The sequence below is a fragment of the Vulpes lagopus genome, chromosome 9 (assembly GCF_018345385.1).
Source record: "Vulpes lagopus strain Blue_001 chromosome 9, ASM1834538v1, whole genome shotgun sequence".
NCBI classification, from domain to species: Eukaryota; Metazoa; Chordata; class Mammalia; order Carnivora; family Canidae; genus Vulpes; species Vulpes lagopus.
In genome coordinates, this window is record NC_054832.1 from 15,765,110 (window position 1) to 15,778,312 (window position 13,203).

The window sequence follows — 13,203 nt, forward strand, 5'->3', positions numbered from 1 at the left end:
GAACAAGACAGGGATGTCCACTCTCACCACTGCTGTTCAACATAGTTCTGGAAGTCCTCGCCTCAGCAATCAGACAACAAAAAGACATTAAAGGCATTCAAATTGGCAAAGAAGAAGTCAAACTCTCCCTCTTCGCCGATGACATGATACTCTACATAGAAAACCCAAAAGCCTCCACCCCAAGATTGCTAGAACTCATACAGCAATTTGGTAGTGTGGCAGGATACAAAATCAATGCCCAGAAATCAATGGCATTTCTATACACTAACAATGAGACTCAAGAAAGAGAAATTAAGGAGTCAATCCCATTTACAATTGCACCCAAAAGCATAAGATACCTAGGAATAAACCTAACCAAAGAGGTAAAGGATCTATACCCTAAAAACTACAGAACACTTCTGAAAGAAATTGAGGAAGACACAAAGAGATGGAAAAATATTCCATGCTCATGGATTGGCAGAATTAATATTGTAAAAATGTCAATGTTACCCAGGGCAATTTATACGTTTAATGCAATCCCTATCAAAATACCATGGGCTTTCTTCAGAGAGTTAGAACAAATTATTTTAAGATTTGTGTGGAATCAGAAAAGACCCCGAATAGCCAGGGGAATTTTAAAAAAGAAAACCATATCTGGGGGCATCACAATGCCAGATTTCAGGTTGTACACAAAGCTGTGGTCATCAAGACAGTGTGGTACTGGCACAAAAACAGACACATAGATCAATGGAACAGAATAGAGAACCCAGAAGTGGACCCTGAAATGTATGGTCATCTAATATTCGATAAAGGAGGAAAGACTATCAATTGGAAGAAAGACAGTCTCTTCAATAAATGGTGTTGGGAAAATTGGACATCCACATGCAGAAGAATGAAACTGGACCACTCTCTTTCACCATACACAAAGATAAACTCAAAATGGATGAGAGATTCTAATGTGAGACAAGATTCCATCAAAATCATAGAAGACAACACAGGCAACACCCTCTTTGAACTCGGCCACAGTAACTTCTTGCAAGATACTTCCACGAAGGCAAAAGAAACAAAAGCAAAAATGAACTATTGGGACTTCATCAAGATAAGAAGCTTTTGCACAGCAAAGGATACAGTCAACAAAACTAAAAGACAACCTACAGAATGGGAGAAGATATTTGCAAATGACATATCAGATAAAGGGCTAGTTTCCAAAATCTATAAAGAACTTATTAAACTCAACACCAAAGAAACAAACAATCCAATCATGAAATGGGCAAAAGACATGAAGAGAAATCTCACAGAGGAAGACATGGACATGGCCAACATGCACATGAGAAAATGCTCTGCATCACTTGCCATCAGGGAAATACAAATCAAAACCACCATGAGATACCACCTCACACCAGTGAGAATGGGGAAAATTAACAAGGCAGGAAACAACAAATGTTGGAGAGGATGCGGAGAAAAGGGAACCCTCTTACACTGTTGGTGGGAATGTGAACTGGTGCAGCCACTCTGGAAAACTGTGTGGAGGTTCCTCAAAGAGTTAAAAATAGACCTGCCCTATGACCCAGCAATTGCACTGTTGGGGATTTACCCCAAAGATTCAGATGCAATGAAACGCCGGGACACCTGCACCCCGATGTTTCTATCAGCAATGGACACAATAGCCAAACTGTGGAAGGAGCCTCGGTGTCCATCGAAAGATGAATGGATAAAGAAGATGTGGTTTATGTATACAATGGAATATTACTCAGCAATTAGAAACGACAAATACCCACCATTTGCTTCAATGTGGATGGAACTGGAGGGTATTATGCTGAGTGAAGTAAGTCAATCGGAGAAGGACAAACAGTGTATGTTCTCCTTCATTTGGGGAATATGAATAATAGTGAAAGGGAATATAAAGGAAGGGAAAAGAAATGTTGGGAAATATCAGGAAGGGAGACAGAACATAAAGACTCCTACCTCGGGGAAACGAACTAGGGGTGGTGGAAGGGGAGGAGGGCGGGTGTTGGAGGGGAATGGGTGACGGGCACTGAGGTGGACACTTGACGGGATGAGCACTGGGTGTTTTTCTGTATGTTGGTAAATGAACACCAATAAAAATTAATTTAAAAAAAAAACAAAAAACAAAATATTCACCAAGATATAGGTCAATAGGATCCAACAGTACGTTAAAAGGATTATTCAGTAGGATCCAACAGTACGTTAAAAGGATTATTCACCATGACCGGGTGGGATTCATTCCTGGGATGCAAGGGTAGTTCAACATTCATAAATCAGTCAATGTGATAGATCACATTAATAAAAGAAAAGACGAGAACCATATGATCCTCTCAGTTGATGCAGAAAAAGCATTTGACAAAATACAGCATCCTTTCTTGGTTGTAGCTTTTCAAAGTGTAGAAATAGAGGGAACATACTTCAATATCATAACAGCTATCTGTGAAAAGCCCACAGTGAGTATCATTCTCAGTGGAAAAAACTGAGAGCCTTTCCCTTAAGATCAGGAACATGACAGGGATGCCTACTCTCACCACCCTTGTTCAATATAGTACTATAAGTCCTAGCTTCAGCAGACAACAAAAAGAAATAAAAGACATTCAAATTGGCAAAGAGGTCAAACTCTCACTCTTCACAGATGTCATGATATATTATATGGAGGACCCAAAGCTCCCTCCCAAAGTTGCTAGAATTCATACAGCAGTTCAGCAGTGTGGCAGGATACAAAATCAATGCACAGAAATCAGTTGCATTTCTAGACACTAACAATGAGACTGAAGAAAGAGAAATTAAGGAATCAATTCCATTTGCAATTGCACCCAAAACTGTAAGACATCTAGGAATAAACTTAACTAAAGAGGTAAAGGATCTGTACGCTTAAAAACTACAGAACACTTATGAAAGTAATCGAGGAAGTTGCAAAGAGATAGATGGAAAAACATTCCATACTTTTGGATTAAAAGAATAAATATTGTGAAAATGCTTAGGCTGCCCAGAGTAATTTACACATTCAATGCAATCCCTATCAAAATACCATGGACTTTTTTTTTTCACAGAACTGGAACAAATAATCCTAAGATTTGTATGGAACCAGAAGAGACCCTGAATAGCCAGAGGAATGTTGAAAAAGAAGACAAAGCAGGGGGCAACACAGTACCGGACTTCAAGCTATATTACAAAGCTGTGATCCCAAGACAGCATGGTACTGGCATAAAAACAGACACATAGATCAGTGGAACAGAATAGAGAACCCCAAACAAAGCAGGAAAGACTATCCAATGGAAAAAAGACAGTGTCTTTTTTTTTTTTTTAAGATTTTATTTATTTATTCATGAGAGACACACAGAGAGAGAAAGAGACAGAGAAGTAGGCAGAGGAAGAAGCAGGCTCCATGCAGGGAGCCCGATGTGGGACTCGATCCCAGGACTGCGGGATCACAACCTGAGTCAAAGGCAGATAGACACTCAACTGCTGAGCCACCCAGGCATCCCAACAGTGTCTTCAGTAAATGGTGCTGGGAGAATTGGATAGCCACATGAAGAAGAATGAAACTGGACCATTCTCTTACACCATACACAAAGATAAACTCACAGTGGATGAAAGACCTAAATGTGAGACAGGAATCCATCAGAATCCTAGAGGATAATACAGGCAGCAACATATTTGCCCTTGGCCTCAGCAACTCCTTGCAAGACACATCTCTAAAGGCAAGTGAAACAAAAGCAAAAATGTACTATGGGGACTTCATTAAGATAAAAAGCTTCTGCACAGCAAAGGAAACAGTCAACAAAACCAAAGGCAACCTACAGAATGGGAGAAGATATTTGCAAATAACATATCAGATAAAGGGCTAGTATCCAAGATCTATAAAGAACTTACCAAACTCAACACTCAATAAAAAATCCAGTCAAGAAATGGGCAGAAGACATGAACAGACATTTCTCCAAAAGAAGATACACATGTGGCCAAAAAGTGCATGAAAAATGCTCCACATCACTTGTCATTAGGGAGATACAAATCAAAGACTGCAGTGAGCTGCCACTTTACACTGGTTACAATAGCTAAAATTAACAAAATGGGAAACAACAAATGTTGGCGAGGATGTGGAGAATGGGGAACCCTCTTACACTGTTGGTGGGATTGTGAACTGGGGGAGCCACTCTAGAAAAGAGTTATGGAGGTTTCTCAAGAAGTTAAAAATGGAGCCTACCCTGTGACCCAGCAATTGCACTACTTAGTATTTGCCCCAAAGATCCAGAGGTAGTTAAACGAAGGGGTACTTGCACCCCAATGTTCATTGCAGCAATGTCCACAATACCCAAACTGGAAGTAGCTGAGATGTCCTTCAACAGATGAATGGATAAAGAAAATGTGGTGTATATATACAATGGAATATTACTCAGCCATCAGAAAGGATGAATACCTACCATTTACATGGATATGGATGGAACTGGAAGAGGGTATTAGGCTGAGTGAAGTAAGTCAATCAGAGGAAGACAATCATCGTGGGGTTTCACTCACATGGAATATAAGAAATAGTGAAAAGGATCATAAAAGATGGAGGGGAAACTGAGAAGGGAAAGGAAGACAAACCATGAGAGTCTCTTGACTGAGAAATGGGATTGCTGAAGGGAAGTGAGTAGGGGATGAGGTAACTGGGTGACAGGCATTAAAAAGGACACATGATGTGATGAGCACTGGGTGTTATACTGTATGTTGGCAAGTTGGTCTTAAATAAAAAAAAACAGATTTATGTATTTGTGAACAACAACAACAAAATAAAATATACATAGTCTGGAGATCTATGTAACTATACATATAGATATATCTACCATTTATTGTGTTCCAAGATGAATTATTATATTTTCTAGCTCTCTTTAAGCTTTCCATTTATAATATACTATGTATAATATATCTAGTTATATGATTTTCCTGAAGTTTCTTAAAGTTATGTAGCATTGTCTCTAATGTAGTACAGTAAAGTAAGAAGATCTTGTTATTTTTAAAAAGTTGTACTCTTAGGTCACCTGGGTGGCTCAATCTCTTAAGCGTCTGTCTTTGGCTCAGGTCATAATCTCATGGTCCTGGGATGGAGCCCCACATTGGGGGGTCTCTGCTCAGTGGGGAGCCTGCTTTTCTCTCTCCCTCTGCCACCCCCTCTGCTTGTACTCCTGCTCTTGCTGTCTCTCTGTCAAATACATAAATGAATAAAATCTTTTTAAAAAATTGTACAGTTTTAATCTTACTCTTTTTTAAAAAGGTATATCATTATATATAGTAATTATTTCCTTTTTCTGTCTTCCTTTGACATGAAGAAAAGGAAAGAATATAGTACACAAGTTATGTAAAAACTTGTAAAACATGTAAAAGCAACCACAAATCAATAGTATGTTGAACATTTTAAAAGCTCTAGGAAATGACAGATAAAAGAGAAATAAATTATTATACTTCTAGTATTTACTGTTTTTTAAGCCAGAGTTAAATAATTCACAAGTAAACACATTAGTTAGGTTAGTAAATCTGATGATTAATTAGGCACTATTACCTACCTCATCATTACTGCTGGCCAGCTTCTGTACTCAGCTGTTATGTGACTGGCTGGCCTCAACCCAGGAATGTTGCACTGAAGTAAGCTAGATATTAATCTAGTTTGCATTGAAGCCCTAGGTCCCATGTTATGTTCCCCCGAAGTTAATGAGGTAATAGTATTATATGATCCACTTAGAAATTTCTTTTCTACATAATGTGCGTTTTGCAGTATACTTTTAAATGTTAAATAAAATTACAAAATCACACTCAAATGCTTTTTTATGTTTGTGTGTGGGGGAGCTTAGGTAAGACATGCAAGCCTGGAAATTATTAAAAAGGATTTTTACAATTACAGTTTTTATTCTAAAAGACTTTTTAATTGAAACTTACTGGGTTACTGCAAAAAAAAAAAAAAAGAAATTTACTGGGTTAAAAAATTAAGTTCCTTGATATTTCTAGAGTGTTTTCACTTCTCAAATTTGAGTATCAGTTTTTATAAGTGTATTACTTAGTCATGTTAATTTGTTTCTTTTAAAAATATTGCTTGGCAGCTTTTTTTCTTTTGTTTTGTAACTTTTTTTTTTTTTTTAAAAACCTTTTTAAAACTTTTTCTTGTTTGCTGCACGTTTGATCATTTAATAGAATTTGTTTAAATTATTTTGCATATGGCATGGTTTGCATTGTTTGTATTCTTTAATGTGTTATATATTTATTGTAAATTTCACCTTACCCTTTGGAACTTTTGATTTTATTAAAAGTCCATCAGTTATTCATAATGTTCATAGATTGGATAACTGAAACCCGAGTCTCCAAATTGTTGCTTAAAGTTAGTTAAAGTTAGATGAAACAGTAGTTTCATCTCTGTTCTTTTCATAAATCTTTTATTAGGCCAAAGTGTGATTTGTGTTGCCAAGTCTATTTTCTATACTTCTTTGGAGAAAATGCTGGAGTGGGGCCTGGAACAAATAGTAGGTAGTCAAAAGATCAGATACTGGATTATTGGACACTTATAGTATTGAGTTATTTGTAATTAAAGGAATAATGTGTGCATTAAACTGTTACTTTTATGTCATCTCAGAATGCAGTTGCGTTGGTACTTTTCTTATTAAGTACATATAAGTGATTTTAAATTGTTCCCTTGATTTGTGATCTTATATTGATGTTTATGTCCATGTAACAGACGAAAATAAGTTACCACATTTAGAATTATCATTGCCGGGCAGCACCCGTGGCGCAGCGGTTTAGTGCCACCTGCAGCCTGGGGTGTGATCCTGAAGACCCAGGATCGAGTCCCACATCAGGCTCCCTGCATGGAGCCTGCTTCTCCCTCTGTGTCTCTGCCTCTCTCTCTGTCTCTCTCTCAGTGTCCCTATGAATAAATAAGTAAAATCTTAAAAAAAAAAAAAAGAATTATCATTGCCTTGAAAGCATAATAGAAAACAAAACTCTTCTTTTTATTTTTCAGATTTTTTTTTCAAGTTTGGACTTATACTTTGTAATCTATGGTTAAGTTTAATGGATAGAATATTTATAAATGACAAATTATGGTTTCTATTAAATAATATAATGGCACTCATTCTGTATTCCAGGGGCCTAGTTTTGTTTCCCAGCATCACCATTATAAACGTTTTATAATTTTATAATAGAGACCAAAATGTAGAAATTAAGGTGTTCTACTTATATTTCTTCTACCAAAGTATTTTGATTTCAATTTAAGATGTATCTCTAAGCAGAGTAACTTATTTAAAAAAGAAATGTGGGGCACCTGGGTGGCTTTGTCAGGCGGCCAACTCTTGGTTTCTGCTCAGTGCATGGTCTCATGATCCGGGAATCAAGCCCTGGGTTGGGCTTTTCACACTCAGCGGAGATCTGCTTGAGGAGTCTCTCTCCCTCTCCCTCTACCCCTACCCCTGCACTCTTTCTCTCTCTCTCTCTAAAATAAATAAGTATTTTAAATAAATAATAAATACACCAGCACCCCTTATCCTAAAAAGTATCCTGGAAATACTAATATTAAACTGAAAGTTTTTTATTTTTTTAATTTTTTAAAAAATTTATTTATTAATGAGAGACACAGAGCGCGAGAGAGCAGCAGGGACACAGGCAGAGGGAGAAGCAGGCTCCATGCAGGCAGCCTGGCATGGGACTTGATACCGGGTCTCCAGGATCACGCCCTGGGTTGAAGGCAGCGCTAAACCGCTGAGCCACCCAGGGTACCCTGAAAGTTTTTTTTTTATAAAAGAGTTATGTTTTAAAGGGAAATATAATTAAGGGGAAATATACTTGTTAAATCATATAATAAACTTCTCAGACCTATCCTACGTAATTGTTTTATTAGAATATTTTACCAATTAAAATAATTTGACAATTGATTAGGACTCAGAAATTTCAAGGATTTATTTTATTTTATTTTTTTTATTTTTTTTTTCAAGGATTTATTTTAATGACAACTTACATTCTGAAAACATGAAAATATTTTTAGTAGAGTGTAACATTGAAAAAATAAAAATGCAGCAATGTGGGAATAATTTGGCATACTCTGAGAGAAATTTTGCAAAATTTAAAAAATCTTTTAACTTCCTTCCTTCCTTCCAACCTAGTATTGCCTTTTAGGAATCTACCCTAAGTAACTTTCAGAGGAACATAAAAAGATTTAGGCACAAGTTTATGTTAGTGTTATTTGCAAATATGAAAAGAATAAATAAGTAATAATAGGGGGTTAGTTAAACTATTGGAATCATATGATGAAAAAAGTGCCACCAATAAAATCATTACCTTAAAACATTTGAAGATGAGAGAAAATGTTCACGATATAATGCCTTGTGAAAAATGGCAGACTACAATTTTATGTTTACATCTCTACAGAAAAAAGATGGAAGGATAATACATCAAAATGTTAATTTCTGATAAGTCAATTTAGTTTAATTTTTCTTTTTATGAATCTCATGGACTTTCCACAACAAACATAAATGCTCTTCATAGTTGAAGAGTGTAACTAACTTCTTCCTTTAGAGAAGTCAAAGGAATTTAGTATTTTGTTATTTTCTAATTTTGCTTAAAAATTCTTCCGTTAAAAAACCCAACTCAGTATCCTTATCTTTTTAATATATGTAAATGTGAATGAATAAATATTTGTGTGTGAATTATGTAAATATCTGCCTTTGGCTCAGGTCATGATCCCAGTGTCCTGGGATGGAGCCCCATGTCAGGTTCGCTGCTCAGTGGAGAGTCCGCTTCTCCCTCTGCTCTTCCCGCCCCCCCCCCCCACTTGTGCACTCTCTCTCACACACATAAATAAATAAATAAATAAATAAATAAATAAATAAATAAATAAATAAATAAAACATTTAAAAAAGATAAAATAGGAATAGTTGCGCCTTTATGGTTAGAGGTCATATCACTGCAGTAATATAGGCTTCATTATAGGATTACTGTCCCAAATATAGGTCCTAGGGGAAAGCTTCATGTGAATCTTACTAATAAAAAATTACTGGTTACCTTCCAATATAGGAGAAAGCAAAAGAAAAAAAAAGTGGGAATTAGTTTATTAGAGCCTACAGTTAGCCAATTTTATCTACTAGATGCAATTTTAGGTTAAAAAAAAAAAAAGACAATGATAAATGATTGGTCAGGAATTTATTTTGTAACAAATTGAAAACGTGGCCTAGGCAGGATACAGAAACTTTTAGACCTGTGTCCTACAGCAAAATCTGTAAACCTCTGGCACAGCTGAGATGCTTTCTATTCATCTGTTTTTCCCATAGTGCTTAGCATTGTGCTGTGTATTAGGAGTATCTGTGTGCACAATAGAGTCTGATCTAAAAATATCAAGTTTAGACCACTAGATGGTTGATCAACAAAGAATCACAGTAAAGGGATTGAAAAAGCCATGTCTCAGCAACTCATTTGCCCAGATCTAGGGAGTGTCTGTCTTATGTGTCCTTCTCTGAAGCCCCCTTTAAAATAATCTCTCTCTCTTTAAAAAAAAAAAAAAATCTCTGCATTTGAAATCTCTCATTTCTCCCTATACTGTTCTCTTCCTACTCTAACATTTCTCTAAGTGAATACACTGAATATATCTTAAATATTTATACTTCTATTTATGTAGCAAATTATAAAAAACAGCCATATTAAATACTTGTTTATTCCTGAAATAGGAAAAAAAAACCCTTAATTTCTGTTTTCTTTTGACTATTCTGACTTTTTTAATGTGACAGTGCCCTCATTTTTGTATTTCCCAAATAGGTAATATTTGAGCATTAAAATGATGATTGTGGTACATTTTAATATTCTAATTCATCAAAGAAATATTCATTTTTTAAAAAATTTTAATATTATTTACAATCTACAACAGGTCTTTGATTGCTTCAGTTAATTAGAAAACTAACTGCTTTGTACAGTCTAAAAAGCTAGTTTCATTTAATTAAAAAAAAAGTAAAACCGCTTTTGATGTTTTATTTATTTATTTTTAAAATTTTAATTTATTTATTCATGAGAGAGAGAGAGAGAGAGAAGCAGAGACACAGGCAGAGGGAGAAGCAGGCTTCACGTAGGGAGCCCGACATGGGACTCGATCCCGGGTCTCCTGCCCTGGGTTGAAGGCAGCGCTAAACCATCGAGCCACCCGGGCTGCCCTATTTATTTATTTTTTAAAGATTTTATTTATTTATTCATGAGAGACACACACACAGAGGCAGAGACATAGGCAGAAGGAGAAACAGGCTCCATGCAGGGAGCCGGATTTGGGACTCAATTCCGGGACTCCAGGATCACGCCCTGAGCCGAAGGCAGGTGCTCAACTGCTGAGCTACCCAGGTGTCCCCGCTTTATATGTTTTATTTATTTTTTTTTTAAATTTTTTTTTTAATTTTTATTTATTTATGATAGTCACAGAGAGATAGAGAGAGAGGCAGAGACACAGGCAGAGGGAGAAGCAGGCTCCATGCACCGGGAGCCCGACGTGGGATTCGATCCCGGGTCTCCAGGATCGCGCCCTGGGCCAAAGGCAGGCGCCAAACTGCTGTGCCAACCAGGGATCCCGCTTTATATGTTTTAAATTGTTTTCTAGAATCTTCCTGGGTTACTGAAGCAGGCAAAACAAAATGTTGAAAGTGTTGAAAAATTCTATGTTTAAACATACAAGGTGTTTTTCTTATATTTTCAAGATTTATAATGAATATTTAGGATATTTTTGTATTAGAAAAAGATTTATGTATTGTAATCTTTGAATGTATTTAAATTCTCAAGGATGGATTGGAGGAAGAGTTAGTCCCATTTCAAATAATTTTCATTTTGATTTGATAGTCTAAATTACCAGTTTACAACAACTGTTTTCTTTTATTTACCCTTCCTCTGACGGACTTTTAATTGTGAAATGAAAAGTCCTATGCATAAATATTATCTCAGAAATGCTTGCTGGTGATTTTCCTAATCTGTGTTTTTTTTTTTAAATTTTCTTTTCTCTTCTCTTTTCCTTTCCTTTCCTTTCCTTTCCTTTCCTTTCCTTTCCTTTCCTTTCCTTTCCTTTCCTTTCCTTTCCTTTCCTTTCCTTTCCTTTCCTTTCCTTTCCTTTCCTTTCCTTTCCTTTCCTTTCCTTTCCTTTCCTTTCCTTTCCTTTCCTTTCCTTTCCTTTCCTTTCCTTTCCTTTCCTTTCCTTTCCTTTCCTTTCCTTTCCTTTCCTTTCCTTTCCTTTCCTTTCCTTTCCTTTCCTTTCCTTTCCTTTCCTTTCCTTTCCTTTCCTTTCCTTTCCTTTCCTTTCCTTTCCTTTCCTTTCCTTTCCTTTCCTTTCCTTTCCTTTCCTTTCCTTTCCTTTCCTTTCCTTTCCTTTCCTTTCCTTTCCTTTCCTTTCCTTTCCTTTCCTTTCCTTTCCTTTCCTTTCCTTTCTTTCTTCTTTTCTTTCTCTTTCTTTTCTTTCTCTTTCTTTTCTTTCTCTTTCTTTTCTTTCTTCTTTCTTTTCTTTTCTTTTCTTTTCTTTTCTTTTCTTTTCTTTTCTTTTCTTTTCTTTTCTTTTCTTTTCTTTTCTTTCTTTCAAGGGAGGGGAGGAGCAGAGGGAGGAGAGAGATAATCTCAAGCCCCCAAATGGGGCTTAATTTCATGACCCTGATGTCATGACTTAAGCTGAAATAAAGAGTCAAATGCTTAACTGAGCCACCCAGATGCCCCCTAACATGTGTATTTCTAAACATGGATCTGTACTAAGAGCAACTTTTCCCTCAAACAATGACGAATAATCTAAGAAAGGGAAAAATGTAAGGAAGTCTGAATGTTAGTTGTTTTTTGCCACTATTTGCCACTTTGCACTATTTTGCAACTAACAACTATGTTAGTTGTTTTTGCCACTTATACTTTAGGAAAGCTAGTTATTTCACTTAATGATTTTTGTGTCTGTGTTCATGAAGGATATTGGTATGCAGTTATTTTCTTTTTCTTTTGTACTTTCTTGGTTAGATTTTAGTTTTAGGATTATTCTGGCCTCATAAAACAACTTGGGAAGCATTTCCTTATCTTCTGTTTTTTGAAAGGTTGTGAATTTGTGTAAGGTTGGTGTTTTTTGTTTTCTTTAATCATTTGATAAAATTCAGCAATGAAACCATCTGGGCCTGGAGGATTTTTGTGTGTTTATATAACACAAAAGTGTTTGATGACAAATTCAATTTTATTAATAGAGCTATTCAGATTTTTCTTTTATTTTATGTCAGTTTGGTAAATTGTGTTTTTTCAAACAATTTGTCCATTTCATCAAAGTTGTTGAATTTGTTGGCCTAAAGTTATTCATAATACACTCTTTTTAATTTCTGTAGGATCTGTAGTGATGCCCCCTCTTTCATTCCTGATACTAGTAATTTGTGTTTTTTCTCTTTCTTGATCAGTGTACCTAGAGGTTTATTAATTTTGTTGATCTTTACAAAGAACTAACTTTTGCCTTTGTTTTTTATTGTTTTCTATTTATTAATTTCAGCTCTTTTGTTATTTCCTTCTTTTATTTACTTACTCTTGATTTAACTTGCTCTTATTCTTTTTTTCATAGCTTCTTAAGATAGAACCATAGACCATTTATCTTAGATCTTTCTTCTTTTTAATGTATTTCAAACTATAAGCTTCCCTTCAAGCATTCATTTAGATGCATCCCATAAATGTGATGCATCCCATAAATGTTGATACATTATATTTTCTCATTTTCAGTTTGAAGTATTTTCTAATTTCCCTTTTGATTTATTCTTTGGCTCATATATTTAGAAGATGTTATTTAATTTTCAGATTTTTTTTCTAGCTCTTTTATTGTTATTGATTTCATTTTGGTCAGAGAACATATTCTTTATGATTTTTTAAAAAGATTTTAGATTTTATTTATTTGTTTATGAGAGACACAGAGAGAGGCAGAGACATAGGCAGAAGGAGAAGCAGACTCCCTGTGGGGGGCCCCATGCAGGACTTGATCCCAGGACCCCAGGACCATGCCCTAAGCTAGAGGCATACACTCAACCACTGAGCCACCCAGGCATCCCTATTTTTTATGATTTTAATAATAAATGTATTAACATGTTTTGTGGATCAGCTTATGATCTATCTCGATGAATGTACCATATCCACTTGAAAACAATATGTATTCTATAGTTGTTGGGTGTAGTTTAGATATTAATTGGATTAGGATTATAGTAGTGTTCAAATAATCTATATTTTACTGATATTTTT

The 13,203-nt window shown here is 35.6% G+C and overlaps 1 protein-coding gene across 2 annotated transcripts in view; it reads left to right on the forward strand.

Annotated features, from left to right (window-relative positions):
* Window positions 1–13,203, forward strand: part of TMEM65 (transmembrane protein 65) — a 77,684-nt gene that overhangs the window by 31,385 nt on the left and 33,096 nt on the right. The window lies entirely within an intron of this gene.